Genomic DNA, 6,246 nt, shown 5'->3' on the forward strand with positions numbered 1-6,246 from the left:
CACATTGTCACTTGTATGTAATTATGTTTCATGTCTTTTGAAGCAAACTTTATACTATTAGTCGTAGAAATTTATTTATGGACAAAGTTTCCCTTGCATGGTGAGTTCATCACGTAATACTAGGGTCCAAAACCCCAACCCCCCTCAGACTTGTTCCTACATTTGTAATCCCCCATAGTAAATTCTCATTCACTGTGGGTGCTGGGAAACTCGTTTCTTTATTTATTTTTTCATTTAATGAGCCATTTTTGACCTTCGCAAGCCATTCTTTACATGTTGTTCTAGTCCATGAACAAAGTAAAAATATAGAATTTTGCTTTTAGAATTAGTATAAAGTAAATATTAAGATTTATATGAGTTATTTTTTTAAGAAAAAAAAATAATAAAAAGATATTCTATATAAATTAATTTAATTATTATAAAATAAATGTTGAGGGTACTTTAGTTATTACAACTAAGAAACTAAACCACTAAATACACTTAATCATAAAAAACGTATCAAGTAAGGGTAATTAAGTTAGGGACCAGAAGATTATAAAGACAAGTGGGGAGTGAGGGACATTACATTGTGGTGAGATGAAAGGGGTGTGTGACGTGTGTCGTCATGTCATGTGTTTGAGAGTTAAGGACGCAAAAGTAGTGGGGACGCATTTGTGTCTGTCAGATGGATTGGCAAAGAAGGATAAGTCCAAGAACCACCTTTTTCCACTCATTCAATGCGGTGGGTCCCACCACGTTCGTTTCTATTAGGACTGCTGACATCAACACCAGAAACGTACATTAAAATTGTAAAGCTCAACTGGGCTACCCCATCCATCCGGAGGAAGCGGGATTTTAGAATCTAGGGTTTCATTTTCTCTCTCCAATTTTGTGCCTATTCCTTTACCTTCTTACTGAAGAGGATTTAAAATTTTCAGAAAAAAAAAAGAGGATTTAAATTTATTTTATTCGCAAGAGGTTTAATGGAATGGGTACGGTCCGGGTTGGGTCCATGGTTTCAAGTATAGGTCTCGTATCGATCGTAATAGATCGGTATCTATTGAGATCGATTCCCAATCCCTGACCAATCTGGATCAGTATCCATATCGTTTTAGGGGTAAAATAGTAAAAAATTAATATTTTTTTAAAAAAATCAGAGGTAAAATAGATCGATACCCATCGATTCGATCCGATCTGGATCAATAATGGTATCGTCCATCAGTATCGGATGATATCGATACTATCCCCTAAATCCTTGGTTTTAAAATTCAACTCAGGTCCAATTCAACCCTACTGGGTTCATGCCTGACTCATGCTGACCCAACTGTAATTGACCATAATTGGGCTAGGTTGGCCCTAATTAGCCTGCTTTTTGTTAAGGTCGAGTTAACCCTAATTGATCTTGTCTTTGTAATTTGTGTCCTATGCATTAAAAAATAAAACTAATAAATCAAATGATCATCATACACAATTAAAATTATGAAATACAACACAATAATAAACGTTTAGGACACTTGATCATAAGAATCAATGACCCAAATTTCATTATAATGAATGCCAGGACAGAATAATGTCCCTAAATCATATTATAAAAATCAGGTTTAAAAGTAGGGCTAGGTTGGGTCAGGCCTCAATCAGGCACGACCCAACTTTGACCCAAGTTCAACGTTTTTCAACCTTAACCCCACCATCAGGGTCAAAAATCTTAATCCAAGCCTTGTTCGTGCTCAAGGCAGGTCAGGACGGGTTCGAGCCGTTGGCCAAACTTACACCCCTAGGTAGGGATGTTAATTTCCAACCGGATCCGTTTGAGATCAAAACCACCAGTTCAATTCGAACCGGATCAAACTGAGCACTTATTGGATTAGGGTTTTCTAAAACTGATAGAAATTGTAATTGAATGGGTTAGACTGAATGGTCCGAACAAAAGTGATATAAGAAACCCAGACCGAAACAAATAAAAGAGAAAATATATATATATATATATATGGAAAAAATTGAAACTAAACCGATAACAACCCGATAAAAACCCGTAACCTAACTTTTGGACTTTTCTCTTAACAGTATATTACATATTGACCAATTACATCTAGAAACCATATTAAGTTGATCGATGGCACTCCTAATTTAGGATTTAAAATCGATTGGAATCACAATTTTAGGTATTGGTATCAAATTAACCATACATGTGATATAAGTCAAAAATGTGTTTATTTGTAGTTTCGAACTATTTAGACCTAATCTGTATTGTTGTTGTATTGGTATTGATGTTGATTGATACCAGTATCATGAATTAAAACCTTGATTGGAACCTAAGGGGTAAACTTAGGTACCCCTTTGGTATTAGGGTATGCATCAGTACTTGTCACCAAAGGGGTAAACATAGAAGTTGTGACCTTTCTTTTGATTACCCTCTCTCTCTATTTGTTAAAAGTTTTTATATTAATAGTGAAATAAATATTTTTACTAGTACATCTTTATTAAGAATTGTCATTATTTTGAATAATTCTTCAAATTCGAGAAAAGAAGAAGATTTTATACTAATAACGCATTCAAAATCAGATTCTAATATCTAGGGTTAGGGAAGATTATGATGTGGACTTGTGAGGCACATGAGGCAGCGTAGGTATGGGTGGTCCAGAGAAGCTAAAGCTCTTCTAGAAAGGCTCATTCATAAAAAACCTAGACCATAAACTACTATGTAACTAAAAACAACACCACCAATAAATGCCTAAATTGGATGGTTTGAAGCAATCACAAAGGACCCATTCTAAATTTTGTTGCAGGTAATGTTCCAAGCGTACCCATCAAAGGAAGTGGTTTTTTGTCTAGAAGCGCGACCAATGTCAGCATTCTCTATACCTATATCTCTCTTCTCCTAAACACGGTGTCTTTCACTCTTTCCACAAGAAAGAAAAGAGATAAATTCATGAAAACATTATCTTAGGCCACACTTCCGGACAAAGATCTTTTTCCCATCCTTCAATTATAATCCCAAAACCAAATTGGATGAGGTCCCCTCAAAAGCTCAAAACTTCAAGCCCCACATCCAAAAACGTATCTTTATAAGAAAGAGAAAGATATGTGCAATTATGTGTTAGGGTTTGCCCCTTTAGCTTTTGGTATTTATGAATGGCGCCATTAATTTTTCAACTGCTTTAAAAGATTTAAGTTCCCTGTTTGGCACGCAACTTCTAAGGACAGTCTTTCATGGAATTGATAAAGACTTATTAATGCTTCAGTCATGTTTTGCTTTGATGGTGAAGAGAGTAAAGAAAGTAGTCTCCATACAGTGAATCAAACCATCAAGAACCAGAACCTAATAAAAACCAATTAAGCCAAGTTGCCAACCTATCCTTTGGCATTTATTGGCACTGCTCATTTTCAACATAAGCGAAAAGGATGCATGTCCATATGGATAGATAAGGGAGGCAATTCATACTTCTAACAAACCATGTGTCAATCAAAGAAAAAAAATCTTTGCCATGTGGTATGTTAATTGGCCAGGTAGAGACCATACATGTCAAGCACAGTTTTAGGTATTAGTATTGGATTGGCCATATTGATTCATCCGATTTTGAAATTGTCTGGATTGATTTCGATATATATATATTTGATTAATATGGATCAGCCATTATAGTATAGTTTTCGACAAGTTCTGCAAATGCCGTTTGAGGTGATATGATCATGTTCAAAAAAAGTCTGAGAACACCTTAATAAAGAAGAGTGGCCTTATGCAAATTTAGGGAGCTAAAAAAAGCTAGAAACAGACCTAAAAAAAGCTAAGAACAGACGTAAAATGACCATAGACTAAGTTGTGAGAAAGGACATACATACTCTTGGTCTTATCCTAAGTATGACCTTGGATAGAGCCTATTGGAGGGTAGGAATCTATGTATCCAACCCCATATAGCTAAGATTCTCTTGACTTATTGATCCGTGTACCGCACCTCAAATTTTCTTTCACTCAATGAAGAAGCATTTCTTCACCCAATGGTCATTATTAGGTTTGAATGAACCGTGAAAGAGCCTTTCAATTTAGACCTTCAACAAAAAAGGACAAACATTATGAATGGTACGATTGTGGGTTAAAAGTTGACCTTTTGAGTCCAGAGAAACTTTCTTCTTATCCGTAGATTATTTATCTAGACAATGTTTAGATGTCAAGAAAACAAAAGAATAATAAAAAATAAAAAAATAAAAGATTAAAGTTTTTAAGATGGGACGTAGGGGTTGCATCACATGTTTTAGCTAATGAAAGCACATAAGAAGGCATTGATCAAAGGAGGTGTGGTGGTCATTTCACTTGTGTTTAGTACAATCCACGCTGGATTGAAAAAGTACTCCCCAAAAAATAATAAGATAAATTCATAAAAACACAAACCATCATTGATTTATGTTTATCTCTCTCTCTTTCAAATTCTTTTTTTTTTTTCTTAACATCCAAACAAAGGAGTATGATAAGCATTCTCATTAAAGGATTTGGTTGTTGGATGCTCCCCATTGAGGCACATTGATTCAAGCCATTGACTTAGAGATGAGAGTGGGGGCACATATCTCCAAATGAATGGAGAATCCCACTATTTGAGCGATTTGTATTCTATCTTCATTAGCCTAGCAGATGATCCATTTGTATCCCGCTGCTAATTTAAATATTTTCTTGTCTCATAAAAAACGAAAAAAATGTGAAAGTATTTTTCTATTTGATAGCAGTCCTTACAACCAAATATAAGGGCAGGGCTCATTCCCTAGGAGGGATATAAGAGTCATTGCACCCTAGCATGTGTGGTGCAAAGACTACTCTCGAACATAAAACTTTATCACTTGGCATTCTCACATCCACGCAAGGAATCCTTGTTTTCAAGGAAATTAGGACCATGGGTATAAAAATGCTAGACTGGCAAAGTTCTTTCTTTTATTTATTTTTCTATAGAATTAGCAAAATAAATATATTTGAACTGAAAAATAAATTGGCACGCGAGAAGAGGATGAGGCTCCTTTAAAAAATTGGTCCGAAAGGGCGGCGGTGTTACAGCTCTTGTCGGAAGAGGCGTGCTGGTCTGGATTTGGACTTTTGTCCTCATTGAATTTACCGTTGGATTGGAACCTGTCACCATCTATCCTTAGACTAAAGAGTTAAAGAGATCCATAAAGACAAAACTGACCTTTTCCACAAACTTTCCTTCCTCTACGCCGATAATTAAAACATCCGGTCGTTGCGCTTTTAAGTTTTATTCTCTATCGGCGACCTTAGATTCTGATCCAACGGATGAAAAGCAATGAAAGAACATCCCAGAAAACTAACTTTTGGCCTTTTCTGTGTCCCCATAAACCAGAAGGTCCACCCAACTTTTACTAATTACAAACTGGTTGGACCGCTAGGACTCGATCAAACAAACCCTTGTACCAGTCTTGATCGATGTGGATGATAAATGGATTGATTCCCACCTGATCTAGTCATCCTTGAAGCTAATGCTTCTGTGATAGATTAGAGTCCAGGGCTTAATTCAACTGAGCAAGGCGTTCCTCAAGATTTGGTCCTGTCCTCAGGGCAGAGTCAATGGCCATTACAGCATTGGGATCACTCTCAAGGGAGGAGGAACTTGTTGATGATGTTTGTGAAAACACTAGCAAGACCTGAGCTCTTACACTATTGAATTGATAATAATCTGATAAAAGGAAACAAATAAAACTTGGACTTAAATAACTCGGAATTGAACTTTCAACTTAATGGTTTGGTTTTAATTTGGTCAATTACTAGATCAAATTAATTGATTGACACCTTATCTTCACGATAGTGGAATTGGGAATTGAATTGGTTAGGAATCATCAGAATCACTTGAACCCTAGAAATCTTAACTTAGCTGAATCAGAATTTTTATCATCCGACTTCGATTTGAATAAGTAGGAATTGATGAAACCATGCTTTACATCTAAAATTAAATTGGAGAATGAATTTTTTTTTTATCCAAGGGCTGAAGTGTTGACTTGACTCCATTTCATTCATGACCATGTATGAAAACAAACCCTTTTTCCTATTCACATGATTTTTTTTTGTTTTATTCATTTTCGAGAGATGAAAGAAAGTATAAAATAAGAAATGAGTCTACAACGTAATATATGTTTAGAGACATTCGAATTATTTATTTATTTATTTTTTTTAATAAGAGAAAAATAAATAAATGAAACTCTATGTCTAAGTGTGCTGTATGTTGTAGGCTCAGAAAACCCTTAACGCAATATAAAAAAATCGAATGTGAATAGACT

The sequence above is a fragment of the Macadamia integrifolia genome, unplaced genomic scaffold (genome assembly GCF_013358625.1).
Source record: "Macadamia integrifolia cultivar HAES 741 unplaced genomic scaffold, SCU_Mint_v3 scaffold94, whole genome shotgun sequence".
Classification (NCBI taxonomy): Eukaryota; Viridiplantae; Streptophyta; class Magnoliopsida; order Proteales; family Proteaceae; genus Macadamia; species Macadamia integrifolia.